Source organism: Onychostoma macrolepis, chromosome 07 (assembly GCF_012432095.1).
Source record: "Onychostoma macrolepis isolate SWU-2019 chromosome 07, ASM1243209v1, whole genome shotgun sequence".
NCBI lineage: Eukaryota > Metazoa > Chordata > Actinopteri > Cypriniformes > Cyprinidae > Onychostoma > Onychostoma macrolepis.
Genome location: NC_081161.1, coordinates 10878330 through 10894045, shown reverse-complemented (window position 1 = coordinate 10894045; position 15716 = coordinate 10878330). Strand labels below are relative to the sequence as shown.

Below are 15716 nucleotides of genomic sequence, written 5' to 3'. Positions count from 1 at the left end.
CTTGGGGTTGTGTTTGTTTTCTTCTAAAAGGGACATAAAAAGTAAGCAGATCTAGCAGTTTTTAAGGCTTTCCTGTAGGAGAGAGTATTTTCCCGCCAAGCAATACGAAATACCTCTAATTTTGTTTTCCTCCAGCTGCGCTCCATTTTCCGGGTGGCTCTCTTTGAGGTCTGAGTGTGCTCATTATACCATGGTGTTGGACTCTTTTCCTTAATCTTCCTTAAGCGTAAAGGAGCAACCGTATCTAAAGTGCTAGAAAAGAAAGAGTCCGTAGTTTCTGTTACATCATCAAGTTGTTCTGAGCTATTGGATATGCTGTGAGGAACTGAGATAAATCAGGAAGATTATTTATAAAGCAGTCTTTTGTGGTAGAAGTGATGGTTCTACCATATTTGTAACAGGGAGTTGGCTTTACAGCTTTAGCTATTTGGAATATACATGAAACTAGATAATGATCTAAGGTATCATTGCTCTGCTGCAAAATTTCAATGACACTGACATCACTTCAATGTGACACCTGATTTGTATTTATTATCTTGTTTGCTCCTTTGTTCCTTTTCCTTTATAAGTCCTCAGTTTTCCGTTAGTCCTTGTCTCAGCTTAATGTTGTTTAATGGTCTAAGTGTGTTGAAGCTTATTTAAAAATTCTGTTTCAGTACTCCTTCGTCGAGCCCTTTTTATCTACAACCACAAACCGTAACATATACAGTAGCCAGTACAAACATCACAGGGGATTTATACTTAACACTTGTTTCTTTGGATAACGTTATATGAAGCACCATTACTTCGAACAAATTATACTTGAAACCCGACCTCTGAGAAATACTGAAAATATTGCTATAAATTGTAGCAACACCTCCCCCTTTACCTTTCGGACGCGGTTTATGTTTGTAACAGTAATCTTGGGGGGTAGACTCGTTTAAAGTAATGTCATCATCTGGTTTTAGCCAGGTTTCTGTCAAAGAAAGCACATCTAGTTTATGGTCAGTGATCATATCATTTACAAAAAGTACTTTTGTAGAAAGGGATCTAATATTCAATAAGCCAAGCTGTATTATATCTGTATTATATCTGTTTTTTATTTGTTAAATTGTTACTCTTACTTTGGTTTGGATGTTTTCTGTATTTTCTAGTTCGGGGAACAGACAAAGTTTCTATAGTGTGATATCTAGGTGAAGGAGTCTCAGTGGGTGCATCACTGAGTGGGGAGAACCTGTTTGATGTTTTGATTGGAACGGAAGAGCGGTGTTTTGACCCGTGACTAGGCCGCCTCACAGTCACCCAGTTGTCCTGCTGCACTGGCTCTACCGGAACCGAACAATGTACAGGACTCCCTGAGCTAGTCGCATCCAAAGCAGTAACCACAGCCCTCGCATTCTTACTGTCCTCAACTAAAGTTTGGATGCATGTCTCTAATTCTGAAATCTTCTCTGTCAGCCTAACTATTTCCCTGCATTTATCACACGTGAATCCATCGCTGCTGACAGAGAGAGATAAACTGTACATGTGGTAAACAGTGCAAACAACAATAGCAGGAGAAGAAGCCATTACTCACCGTGATTGATGAATGAATTCACTTACCACTGTTGTTTGATGAACTCGTGAAAAACAGAGCGAGAGAGAAATGAAACAGAGCAAGAAAAAATAAAACAATAATAGGCACGAATAGAAATGCGAATGGAACCGCAAGTGACAAGCTATGTCACGAATGTTAATGCGCTACACGCGCGCTGCACTCGCGGTTTTAAAAAGCGAACGATCAAATTAGTTAGATTAGTTTGATAGATAATACCAGAAATATGGTGGTAATTAAGTTATATATTATCACTTTAAACAACAGAGAGTGAAAGTAAGATAGAGATTCAACAGAAAAGTGAAGCTACACGGAGCTACAATCGCAAACCTCTCAGTGGCACGACAGACAGGAACAGACACAAGCAATCAATTGTCGACAATCCAATCCAGTGGATCTTGGATTGTGACGTACTACATCAGCTCCAAGACTCAGCACCCAAGGACGACTTTCTGGAAAACAGCCAGGGAAGCCAGGACAACATATCACAGCCACCGGAAACACCATAGCCAGAGCCCCGCTCACCAGACACACTATCCCTCTCTCCAGCATCTCCACTTCTAAGCTTCTCACAGAAAATGGAGGAACTGGTGTATGCTGGGACCAAACTTTTCCGCTGCAAGCCCCCAGATATCAACTAAAAAACGGCGGGTCCCACAACCTCCAAAGACTGCAGGCACAGTTCTCCCTCCTCCTCCTGTGAGAGCTCTTCGACTGCTGCCACAACGCCAGGGCCCAAACCCTCCTCCATCGGCTGTAGGTGAACCAAAAGCAACTGATAGCTACTCTCAGTGATGTGTGTCGGGTCCCCGCTATGTTAGCAGCAACTTACTCAAATGTTTACAGAACAAGAGGGAACCCAGTGTGCCTGTAGCTTTCTCTATCTCTGTTTTATCACGTGATAGAAAGTCTAAGGCCTTCTCAAGCTGTACGGCTGACCCATCTAATCTGCGGCCTATTATGCATCAGTCTAAGATTTCTGTAGAGACAAAATGTAATTCCATTAAGTTAGCATTTTTAAACATTCGCTCACTAAAAAATAAATAATTTCTGATCAATGACTTAATAACCACAAACAACCTGGATTTTATGTTTCTAAATGAAACATGATGAAATGTAGCAAATTAACTTAAAAGGGAATTGTATATAAATAATTACAATTAATTATGATTAATTACAATTATTTATATCGGCTGACAGTAATAACTGTAGCAGAATTAAATTGCCATCAACTGATCTGTTCGTCCAGCGAACATTCAGTGTAAGTTCATATCAACTCTAAGAAAGGATATTTTCGTGGCCACAGAAAATACTTTCTTAAGTATTAATGCATTAGAGCATGTAGTAAGGGTCGAAAATCGTAAAGGGACATTAACTTGCAAGGCAGAACCAGAAACTCATGTAATTTGTGCGCACAACTTTTATTAACTAAACGCTAACACACATAACTAATCTAAACAAACAAACAAACAAACAAACATACATACACTCACACGTATATACAAAAGGGGAGCTAAAGTGGATGAATGAAGCCATTAGAGAAAACAGAATGCAGTTATGGAAAGAGTCAGTTAAGCACCTGAGTAAAACCATCAGCGCCGTTTATAACGGGGTCTATAACTTATACTAAACCTCTGTTTAGTTTAGTTAGATGTACCATACTTGCACTTCCTTGGCTGTTGGCGTGTGTCTGGAATGGAGTCTCGGATGAAAAGTCTTGATGGTTTCAAGATTTTGGACTCCCGATCACGTTCTTCCGGGTTGAAGAGTGATGAATTCCAAATTTGTTATTCTGGTTCTGAGGTCCGAGGAGCTTCGGTTGAATGGAAAATCAAGGCCGCAAGGCCTGGTGCAAAACTTAAGTGTCCCGAAGAGTTCTAGCTCACATCCTTTTAGGATCTAACAGAACCGCAAAACTGAGATATGTAGGAGCCCACCGGGCACGCCGGTACTGGCTCAGGCTCTTCACACGGGCAGCAATCGGGAGATTTAGCAGTAGAGTTTTTGCAGAAGAGAGCTGCAGGCGGAACTGTGCGTGAGCCCTTTGAGGTATGCGAAGAGTCACGCCTCTCAGGATGGGCTTGACCAATGAGAAAAGCTGAATTTCCAAGCGGGAGTTTGGAAATACTGGGGGGGTTTATGACCCTTTGTCTGAGAGCATGGTAATTTGCAAAGGGGTTGGATTGGAAGCTGTTATACAAACTATTAAAGATTCTTAGGACATTAATATGTTGCATAGGTATCAACGTGTAATATTCACTCTCAATTAGATCATCCGAAGACGAATTGATAGAGACCAGACATGTTACAGTTAGAGTGATATTAATTAGTGATCTCTCATAAGCATGCATAAAACAGTATACAATACACAAAAACATATACAAGAACAGTAATAATATACACAATGACCTAATGATATGTGTGCTCATTCAAAGAAAGGTTTTTCTATGAATTAATTAGAGAAGAGTCCATTTTATGGCATAATGTCTTTTTCCTAAAGGGGATATGAAGTGAGTGTTGCTCAGCCATTTGCATTCCTTTGAGCAATAAAACTAGTGTTATCTGATGGGTTGCCATGGGGCCGGGGGCCTGAAGTCCTTGACAGTCCTACTGGCAATATGTGTGTTGGGTGAGGGGTCTGTGACTATTTGTTAATCTAATAACTAATTGATTTGTTAAATCAAATGCAAAATTGTGTGTCTGATTGGTCCAAATGCTACAGAAATTAACAGTTGGATGTGCCAGAATGTTCTTCAGTTAAACAAGGAGAAAACTGAAGTCATTGCATTTGGAAACAAAGATGAAGTTCTCAAGGTGAATGCATATCTTGACTCTAGGGGTCAAACAACTAAAAATCAAGGCCAAAATCTTGGGGTGATTCTGGAGACAGACCTTAGTTTTAGTAGTCATGTCAAAGCAGTAACTAAATCAGCATACTATCATCTCAAAACATTCCAAGAATTAGATGTTTTGTGTCCAGTCAAGACTTGGAGAAACTTGTTCATCACCAGCAGGGTGGATTATTGTAATGGTCTCCTCACCGGCCCTCCAAAGAAGACCATTAGACAGCGGCAGCTCATCCAGAACACTGCTGCCAGGATTCTGACTAGAACCAGAAAATCTGAGCATATCACACCAGTCCTAGGTCCTTACACTGGTTTCCGGTTACATTTAGGATTGATTTTAAAGTACTTTTACTTGTTTATAAATCACTCAATGGCCTAGGACCTAAATACATTGCAGATATGTTCACTGAATATAAACCTAACAGACCACTCAGATCATTAGGATCAAATCAGTTAGAAATACCAAGGGTTCACACAAAACAAGGCGAGTCTGCTTTTAGCTATTATGTCGCCCGCAGTTGGAACCAGCTTCCAGAAGAGATCAGATGTGCAACATTAGCCACATTTAAATCCAGACTCAAAACTCATGTGTTTAGCTGTGCATTTATTGAATGAGCACTGTGCTACATCCGAACTAATTGCACTGTATTTTATGTATAATCATTTTCTATTCTTAACTGTTTTAAATTCATTTTAAATACATTTTTATATAATTTCCTTGTTGTGATTATTATTTTTTTTTAATTCCTTGTTTTTATTGTTGTGATTATTATTTTTTAATGACTATTTCACTTCCTTTTATGAAAAGCACTTTGAATTACCACTGTGAATTAAATGTGTTATATAAATAAACTTGCATTGCCTTGCCTAAGTGACACCCTTCAATTTAATACTGACAAAAGCAAATTTAATTGATTAAGTGCATGTATAAAATTGAAATGTTTTAGCCCACAGTTAAACCCATTTTATTAGAAGAATTGGTATATGTGACTTGGTTGATTGCATTGTTTTTAGAGATCATTTAACCAAATATTACATGAAATATGTTCATTCGACTGGATGTGGATGGTGCCCCCATGGTATCTGATGCCAGTGATCAACAAAAATTACAGCATACATGGCCTTTGGTTACTATGCAAGCTTGTTTCCGTCACAGAATAAAAAAAGGAAAAACAGTATTTGTATTTTTTTTTTTTTTTTTGATCACTGACAGCAATTTCATTTTGCCAGTAGAGCCTTTACTGCTGCAATTCTGTCACTTTTCTTTTACATTCCATAAAGTACTGATGACTCCTTCACTATGCTGTACACATACTATCTAAAATGAATCCACTCATTCACACACACAAACATGAACTAGCTGGCTGAATTACTATTGTTATTATTACAGTTTTCTTGATTGCTTAAACACATTTCTTGAAATTATGCCTCTTTTTTGCATAACTTCTAACTCAATTCCCCAAAATTCCTATATTCAATTCAAAGTGAAGCTCTCCATTCAAAACTACTCAATCTTGCTGAAAACCCAGCAAAAGTGTTTTATTCCTTAATTGAATGTACTGTAGAGTACAGTGCAAAACAGCAAACAACAACAAAAATAATTATTCTGCCCCAGCATCCCGTCTTTGGTCTGGGACAGGACAAAGAAACTCTTCAACATCACAGGCTTTATTGGCCCTGGCCAGGCAGCGGGGGTAAAATCCTCCGACATGCCTGATACAACCTTGCCACGCATCAACTAAATCGCATCCTCTTTCTCTTCCATGTTGTCGTTCTCCTCCTGCTTCTTCTCCTCCTCTTCCTCTCCGTACTCCTCCTCCATCTCCTACTCTTACTCTTCAAATGTACACATTACTGTATGTGGGATATTGGTTGAAAAAGACAAGATATGATTCACAGTTACACTTTTACTAGTGGTCTGACAAAAAAATAAATAAACACATTATAACATCATTGTGAAATAGAAAAGAAAAATAAATATGGGCACAAAGGTGAAAATAAAAATTTGAAAGTCCACTGTCAGAATTTGTAACTCTTATGTTGTTCTCCTATATATGCTTTCCAATTGAAAGTTCATGAGATGCACCTTTGAGCTATTTCAGAGAACTGGTTTGTCATTGGTTGATCTATATCCTCTTCATTAAAGAAAGTCAAGATTCACTTGAACAATTCATGGCAAATTTATGAAAAGTCTAATAGAAATGTGTAGAAAATATGCTTGAGAGTTTATGACAACTAGATCAACCATTTTGCATTTATTGACGTACAGTATACGATTAACTAATGACTAGATGTTTTGAGGGTTAAGACTATAGCACAGAGAACTATATTGCATGAATGTACCAAAGTAATTGCAACTTGATCAAAAGAATGATAAACATTTTATGATGTGCACAAGTGTCTAGATGATGTGGAGGTTGAACAAGTAGTTTTGATAATTTAATTTCTGATCTGAGAAAGCAAAGTGAAACCAAAGCGACTGAGAAAAACTGTAAGCTGACTTTGGCCCTTTTATCTCCATCGAAGGTTCTGATTGGTGTGTGATATATTTTGACTCCTAGTGTTTCCACTTGGGTAATTGTGTGCTAATTGAGCTCAAATTGTGCAGACTTGAGTGAACAATATTGAATGCTAGTGCTTTCTAAATGACCACATGGTATAAGCACTGAGAAATGTAGGGATTTGTGTGTAGAGTTTTAAAGTAACAGTTCACCAAATCTGATGTTGGTGTGTTGCTGTGTTAAGAGTTTATAAAAATTACTTTAAGTGTTGGTAAACGCTTGTTAGCAATTGAAAAAAAAAAAACTGTAATAAGCGCGTAGTCAAACAGGCGTGGTCAAAAACAGCAAACAACGATGGCAGCTGACCACTAGATGTCACTGGTTGTCTGTCTTTGAGGCTTTGAATCTTTTTTGGTACAATCAGGAAAAAGCCTCAAAAGCTTCACAAGGCTTTATCTGCCCATCTCTAATGAACAGGCAATGGTCAGGGCAGGCAGCAAAACAATCATGAACAAGAAAACAGTCCAGGGACCAAAAACCGAAGGCAAGGAAACAAAACCATGGAAACGCTATACAACATTTAATCACCAGCGAAGAGAGAGAGTGTCTGTGCTACTCTTATAGTTCTACTAAAATGAGGCACACAGTAAAAAAACGCAGTGTCAGTTTAACACTTAAAGTGTCAATTTTAACACTACTCAGAGCCATAGAGAGACAGAGTTGCGACAACGGAAGTTCAAAACGCTCGATCATCACGTAGGTTCACGTGTAGACCTCAATAGTTCCAGGAAGTTCAACCCTGAATGTGACGATCGGGTGCGGTTATCTAAATCAAAATCAGGCAAAAATATAGGTGCGGGTGGTTGGCCATCTTTTCCAGGTACCGTTTTCTTGCGTCCGGTAGAAGTTTGTCTCTGTATAGTACATTTTGTTCTTTTAATCGACTTTTCAACATTGTTTTTCGTGTGGTTGTTTTAAGTCTCGCCCGATGTGGCCTCACAATATGGCGGCGCCCTCTTGTTTACGTCCCAGAATGCACTGTGCAGTGACGTCGGTTGCCAAGCTCTTATATATTGGTCCCAATCTGTCTAGTGTTAAAAGTGCACCATTCATAGTGTTGAATTTTTAGTGTTAATATAGCACCTTATAGTGTAGAAAAATTACACTCAGAGTGTGAATTGTTACACTTGCAATTGTTCAAATTTTACACTCTGGGGTATTTAACACCCCTGGTGTTGTTTTAAGTGTTATTAATAAAGTATTCTTTTCAGTGCAAAAATAAAAATGCTATTGTATGGTGTTAATGTACAACATTAGACATAAAATCAAGAGTCTGATGAGACAAGATGTACAAATTCCAACGTTTATTTAACAAATGGGCAAAGTGGCAACTTTAAAGCATATACCAGATGTGTAGAGGTTAGTTAGTCAGTCACATTCATTAAGTGTTGCACGGAAACAAAATAGTTGATAAAACATAAAATCATCAAATTTACCTAGACATTAACAAATATGACAGGTAGATTTGAACAAGACTGCAGCAAGATACTTGTCGACAGTTGTGTAGCATCCATGAACACGGTTCCTCGTTGTCCCATCAGCGAGCAGGTATGGCTGTGTGGTCTCTTCTATGCAATCAAGGTATTCTTCTGGGTAGTGCCTGCAGATCAAAGACAAAAATAACAATTAAGGTCAGCTCTCCAATTGATTTTATTTTTATTAGTATTTCATATAAAACACATCTGGCAATATTTTGAGGCAGACAATAGGTAGTGACAGAAATGTACCTTTTTGAAGATGTTTTTCAGCTTGATAGGAGGACATTTCTCCAGGTCCCTTGCAGCCTTGTGGTGATGGTGGAACCAAATGAAGGAGACACATTGATGCAATATCGCTGTCCCATTCTAAATAACAGATATGACCACTTCAGCAAAAAATGCATGAATATAGATAATAAATGAATATAGATAATCTTATTCTGAAATATAGTCTAACCTTAAACATCGGTTTCATCCTCCTTTACAGCTGATTCCGAGGTCAATCGTGTCCTTGAAGGTCTTGGGAAAAGGCAGGAACTTGGCTTCCTGGAAAATAAATAAACACAAATAATGACAATAACTCTCTCAGGAACCATTCTGCTAAACTGATTGTGTAGTCACACAGTGGCTCTGTTCACACCTGGCATTAGCATGCATCTTGGGTGCTGAACAAGCGAACAAGCACAAGATGCATATGGCCACATTCTTTTATTACAGGGTTAGTTCAGAAATGAAAATTCCATCGTTTACTCAACCAAGACTTGCGTCATCTTTAAAACACAACGGAAGATATTGTAATAGAATATAAGATTTCTGTCCCTTGATTGATGGTCCACGCAACTACCACTGATAATTCATAAACTTCATAAAGAGATCTAATCCATAAAGAGATCTAATCCATACGTATCACGTGGTTTAGTCCAAATTTTCTGTTTATGATCCCTCATCAGTGTTTAAATGTGAAAAAAAAAAAAAATGAAATCTGTTCATTGTATAAAGCGATTGAGTCTCTTCAGAAAATTTTGACTAAACCACTCGATTGATTTGGATTACTTTTATGATCTCTTTATAAACTTCTTGAAGCATCAAAGTGGTAGTTGTGTACACTGTCGATGGAAAAACAGAAATCTCTCAGGTTTCATTTAAAATATCTTCATTTGTGTTTTGAAAATGAATGCAAGTCTTGCAGGTTTGGAATGACAGAGTGAGAAATGACGACAAGTTTTCATTTTTGGGCTTTATGTGTTTTGACATCTTAAATTAATAATTAGTAAATTCCAGGTGTGAACATAAGCAGATATTGTGTGGCTGCCCAGTTTCCTTCACTTGACACTGCAGAAGTCTGGGCCAATTCTACCGAAAAAGAATAAAAATAAAAAACACTTATTTCAGTAATTTAATTTACATTAGGACTGTAAATATGGTAAAATGGTCGCCGTGATTTTGCCAAGTAAGACATGTTCCTCGTTGATCCTGGATCAACATTATTGTCCAAAAATATAGACTTAACCCAATCTCTACCCCTAAACCTAACCCTACCCATAATTTATTCCTAAAATCAGTGAGAAATGATAGCTGATTAACAAGGGTGTCGAAGCACCTAACCCTGATCATAAGCCTAAAACTTACATTTCCTGAAAAGTTATCCCTCAATTCTGATTGGTTGATTGGAATGACGTTCCAGGATCAACAAAGATGTTGATCCAGGAACATGTTGTACTTGGTGAAATCACGCTCACCTCTATAATACAGGTGTCAAATTAAACTTTTTATTTACATCCTTAATTCTAGAGTCAATTAAATGACTGTTAAAGTTAATAGACACAAAACCTTGTGCAATATTCACATGGAGGCATTCCTGAAACAATTTAAGTATTTAATCTGATTAAACACATTTATATAATTTTAATGAGTGACATCAGTAATAAGGCATCTTAAAATGAACATGGTGTACTACATTAGAATAAATTAACACGTTTAAAATTTCTTACTATTAATTTATTATTTATAATGTGAAAAGAAAATACAGATAGATTCAGACATATCTTTCTAAATTAAAACTTAACTTTGTACATCTGGAAGTATTTAGGACATTATTTACCCAAAATAGCATGCCATATGAATTGATAAAGACTGGTTTCAAGCATGCTCTGCCCATGGGCACTGAAGGAAAGACTGACGGAGTTACAGTTTAACGTACTTTGCGAACGAAGTTTTTAAACGCACTCTAATTTCAGTTTTTCATTAGATAACGTCAATTAAATGACTGGTACATGTCCCGCGTTACACAGCTCCGTCTGCAGAAAGACTTGACGCGACGCGACACTTCAGCACGGTGTTATGCGTCACAAAAACTAAATTGTAAGCGCGTAAATGTTTAACAGTCCCACTATTACAGTTTCAAAAACAAATATAAATTTACCATTTGATGAATTCTCTCCTCCGAGTAGAAAACCGCCCAAATGTGTCTGCTTCAGACTCGTAGTAAAACCAGGCCTCGGCGGGAATAGAGACCAGAGGATCTGTCAACGAACCAAAATGAAAGAAGCTAAAAGTATATATAACATAAATTGTAAACACATTCCAAAAATTATTTTACACGTAAAATCACCTTATTTCAGGAAATCGAGCCCGCATTAGAAACTTTCACTCTTCTGTAGGCTAACGTTGCATCTCTACACCTCACGAACATAACACCGTAAACCTGACAAAAACACTTGCAGTTAGTAATTTCTAAATGTGTTCACCACCAATCATATTTTGAGTAAAATTATCAACAAAAAGTATTTATCCCGTGTAATTTTATAAAGAGAAAAGCAATCCATCTTACCGTCTCGGTCGCATGAAGATAAAATGGCGTCGTCGCTTTGAGGCAGCGGTGGTTGAGGGGCGGAGTCAGATCAATTCGGCGGGTTTTTTTTTTTTTACACTTTCAGTGTAAAAGTGAAATTACATAAATATTACACCGTGTGACAACACTGAACACCACTGTTTAACACTGTAGATTGTTAATTCAACTCTTTGGGAATTAATAACTTTTAACACTGCAAATATTACACTGCTGATTTTACTGTGCAGCTGTGAACTGGTAATGAGTGCAGATGAGTCCGGGCAAAGGATTATGGGAAATGGAGTCCTGAGTGAATGGACAAATACAGGTTGGACGGAGTGCCCTCTAGCGGAGCTCGTGGGCACTCCAGCTAGTGATGGTGACAACTCCTCTCCCTCCTACAACTATTCCTCTCTCTCTCCCAGGCATTATTTTTTTCTCTCTCTGATTCTTTGTGTTGTTCTGCATCCACAAAACCAATTCAAATAGGTGTTTTTTTGTTTTTTTGTTTAGTTTTTTTACTCTATGTTGTTGATGTAATGGAAAGAGCTTCGACACCCCACTATTCCTCCAACTAAGACTGGAATCAGCTATTTCTACTTATGCTGATAATGCTTATCAGTTGTTATTTTATGTAGAGAGATTTTTTCAATACATTTGAGATGCTGTTGTTGCAGAAGTAGAAGCTTTATACTATATTTAAGGTTTGGAACAATTCGGTCTTCATTTCTGACACGCAGCGTTTAAATATTTGTAAATAAGACTAAAAATATCCATTATTTTGGTTTTGGGTAAGCTTGTATGAAAAGAAAATGTAAGCATTTTAGAAACATGGTAATATTGTGTGAAAACAACATAAATTGTCTTAATGGTATGGTCACAACAGATGTTGTGCTAATTGTGTTTAGAGTTTTGAAAATGTGACTAGAGATTGGACAAAAGGATGTTAGCAACTGAAAAAAAAAAAAAAAAAAAAACTGTAAGCATATGTTACAAGAATTAATCAGAAATTCTGACATTTGATTTCTCTTTTCGATTGGAACTCAACACTTCTGCATTTGCAAACACAACAATTCTGTTGGCCTACAGTGGTAGCATGGTGCGTTCCTCAACTGATTTATGTATGGAATTTTGTGTTTTGCCTCTTTAGTGTTGCAGCTTACGAGCCAGCCGTAACATAAAATTGGGGGCTTGTCCAGGATTTTGAATTTGTGTGTTTCTTTAAGGATATTTTTTTTCTCTTTCGGATTTCCTTTCTGAGGAGGAGAGTGTAGATTTGAAAAAGATCAAGATCGCTATTTTAAGAGCATATGAGCTGGTACCCAAGGCTTATCGCCAACGATTCCGGGGTTACAAAACACTTTAAAAACAAACTTATGTGGAATTTGCACAGGAAAAGAGATAATGTTTACAAGGTGGTGTCAGTCTCAGAAAGTAGAAACCTTGAACCAGTTAAGGGAATTAATTCTAATAAAGGAGTTAAAAAATTGTGTACCTGGATCTGAGTCTACTTACTTGAATGAGCAAAACACCCTTACCTTAGATGATGCGGCTGTATTGGCTGATTAATTTGTATTAACTCACAGAGTTTCTTTCCCTGGAAGAGGGTCAAATGATCAGAATAATTTTTTTTTTTTTTCGAAATCGAAAAAACAGTGACGACATCTGGCACTATTTCTAATGTGCACCCAGTGAGTCAGTATTTCAGCAGATAAGAAAGGTAAAGTAGTCTGTTTTTATTGACAAAGTAGGACACAAAATCTCTGAATGTACTGATTTTAAGAAGTCTAAAACAGTTGGCTTAATTGGGCTGGAGCCATGGGATGTTGTTAATATTGAGGTTCCCGAGCGAAATGCTGAGGTTAAGGATGTGATTTCAAAAACAGTAGATGTTGAGAACTATGCAGAATATGCCCCATTTATTACTACTGGCATGGTGTCTCTGCCAGGGCAGGAGAGGTTCCTGTGAAGATCTTGAGAGATACGGGGGCTTCTCAATCTTTCTTGTTAGAGGGAGTTCTTTCACTATCAGACCAAACTTCCAACAGGGAAGGATGTATTGAAATAACCTTTCTAAAAGTCCCCTTGCACAAGATACATCTTAAATCTGATCTTGTAAATGGCGAGCTGACTGTTGGAGTATGATCTTCCCTTCCTGTTCCAAGCATTGCTTTTATTTGAGGAAACAATGTTGCTCAGGGTAATGTTTGGGGAAAATCTGCACCATCTATGTAGTAGTTTCCTCACCTGTGCTGGCCAACATTCCAGACGAATGTGGTCAGAAATTTCTCCATGTGTTTCCTTCCTGTGCTGTCACCCGAGCCAAGGAAAAACAGCTTAAAATTGATAGACTGTGTGAGGATGGAGCTTCATTATCTACTGTTGGTGAGGTAAACGTGGGACAAATCATACCCATTCATTCTGAGAATGAGAACGAGAGTGGTTTTGTTCTAATGCATCAGTCTGATGGTGACAAAATTGAAGGTGACTCACTTGGTATGACTTCAACAGACAAAACCATTTTAGAATCATCTAAATCATAATGATGATGATAAATTTCCCATATTGATGCTAAGGGTTTCCGTGCGTGGAGCACGGCTGATGCCTGTCACTGACTTACATTGGTATCACTTCTGTAAGCCCATCACGGAATTTTTTCTGTGAGCCCATCACGGAATTTTCGGCGATTCCGTGATGCCACCACAGATTCAGGGTTAATTAAGTCTGTGAACATTACACGGAATTCTGTGAGATCATGTTGCCAGAGGAAGAATAAGATGGACCAGTTGTTTAATAGACGAGCGGTGTCTCTGAATTTTCAGATTGGAGACGAAGTATTAGCTTTGTTGCCTCTTGTAAGTAACCCTTTTCAAGCTCACTTGCAGGACCTTATCCTGTTCTTAAATGTCTCCCTGGACAGAATTATCTTTTGAAAACACCGGAACAACATAAAGGAAGTACAGGTTTGTCATGTAAATCTCCTAAAACCCTATTTTCCTTCCACCTCTTCTGTTGTATCAGTAACCCCAGTAACAGGTGACTCTTCCCAGTTGACTGGGAATGAAGAGTTCCTCTCAGAAGAGTTCTTCCTATGATTACCTCCGGGATGATGGGGTTCGTTTTCCTTCTCGAGGCATTATTGAAGGACGATTGAATAATTCTGAGATGTTTACAAATTTGGACCATCACTTATCACATCTCTCTCTATCCGAGAGAACTGACATTCTGCAGTTAGTGAAGTATTTTCCTAACTTGTTTTCCAATGTGCCTAGTTGAACATGACATTGATGTGACATAGTGCTCTACCAATTAAGGAGGGACATGTGAAAGGTGGGGTGAATTCTGTACCTGGGTGGCAGTTGGAGTTGATAGGTGACCTCATTTATCTGCCTCTGTATCTCGAACGGACCGATGTAACGGGGACTTAGCTTCTTGCAGGGCAGGTGGAGGCGCAGATCCCGGGTGGACAGCCATACCTTTTCTCCAGGATGGTACGTGGGAGTGGAGGAGAACCGTACGTTGAAGGTGAACGTGAGTGAAATCCCACACTCTCTCGCTCGCTCGTAACCAGTAGTCTACAGCTAGTCTATGGCTCTTCTGTGCATACTCAGCCCAAGGGAGGTAGCGGCTCCAGCTGTTTTGGTCATCTTGACATTATGCCCGGAGGTAACGCCCGAGTTCTTGGATCTTATGCTTAGTCTGGCTGTTCGTCTGGGGATGGTAGCCGGAGGACAAGCTCACCGTGACCCCTAACAGCCTGAAGAAGGCCCTCCAAACACAGAACATACTGGGCCACCAGTACCGAGCTTGGAGGAGCGAGAGGGTCCGTTGGCTGCCTGGGTGTCCAGTTCCCGGTACGTTGTGAACTGAGCCCAGAAGGGACTGACGTTGTGCATGACGTTGAGAACATACGTTGTCCCTTCTGGGCCTCCCAGCGGAGCGGGAATTTCCTCGTCAATTTGTTCCAGGTGATCGGCTGACGATCAGGGCTGGAGGGAGAACAGAGGTGGGTACTTAGTTACTTATTTACTTGAGTAACTAATACTTTGTGTATATTTAAAAATGGGTACTTTTATTCAAATACATTTTTAGTGAAAAAACAGTACTTTTACTTGGTTACTGTGTGCGACGCTCCTCTCGTTACTTTATCTTGCAATACAAGTTAAAAATGTCTCAATTTATTCCAAACGTGCCGTTTATTTTTCTCTGGGCAATGAGCGGTGCCCATTCGCGAATTATTCATTCTTTTGAGTCAATTCTGTTCAAAGGTTTGATCAAACCAGTGAATCAGTTCGCAAATCAATTTGAATGATTCATTCAGTTCCCTGCCGCACACGCTGAGTCTTCTGAAGCGGTTCTCACTCAGAGTTGTAACAGAAAGTTTAAGAACATCAAGAGTGTTGAGCGCAGCGGCACACGACCTGTTCC

General features: G+C 38.7%; 1 long non-coding RNA gene across 3 annotated transcripts; it reads right to left on the bottom strand.

The window, feature by feature from the left end:
- Positions 1-8280: 8280 nt before the first annotated feature.
- On the bottom strand, positions 8281-15495 carry LOC131543277 (uncharacterized). 3 transcript variants are annotated; one of them, XR_009271864.1, is made up of 6 exons: positions 14637-15495; positions 11070-12885; positions 10881-10980; positions 8916-9004; positions 8708-8824; positions 8281-8580 (listed from the first exon to the last, which is right to left on the bottom strand). It is a non-coding gene; the product is annotated as an uncharacterized LOC131543277 (long non-coding RNA). The 3 variants fall into 3 exon arrangements; XR_009271865.1 differs by having other exon boundaries at positions 11070-11162; positions 11289-15403; XR_009271863.1 differs by having other exon boundaries at positions 11070-15384.
- Between the last annotated feature and the right edge of the window lie 221 nt (positions 15496-15716).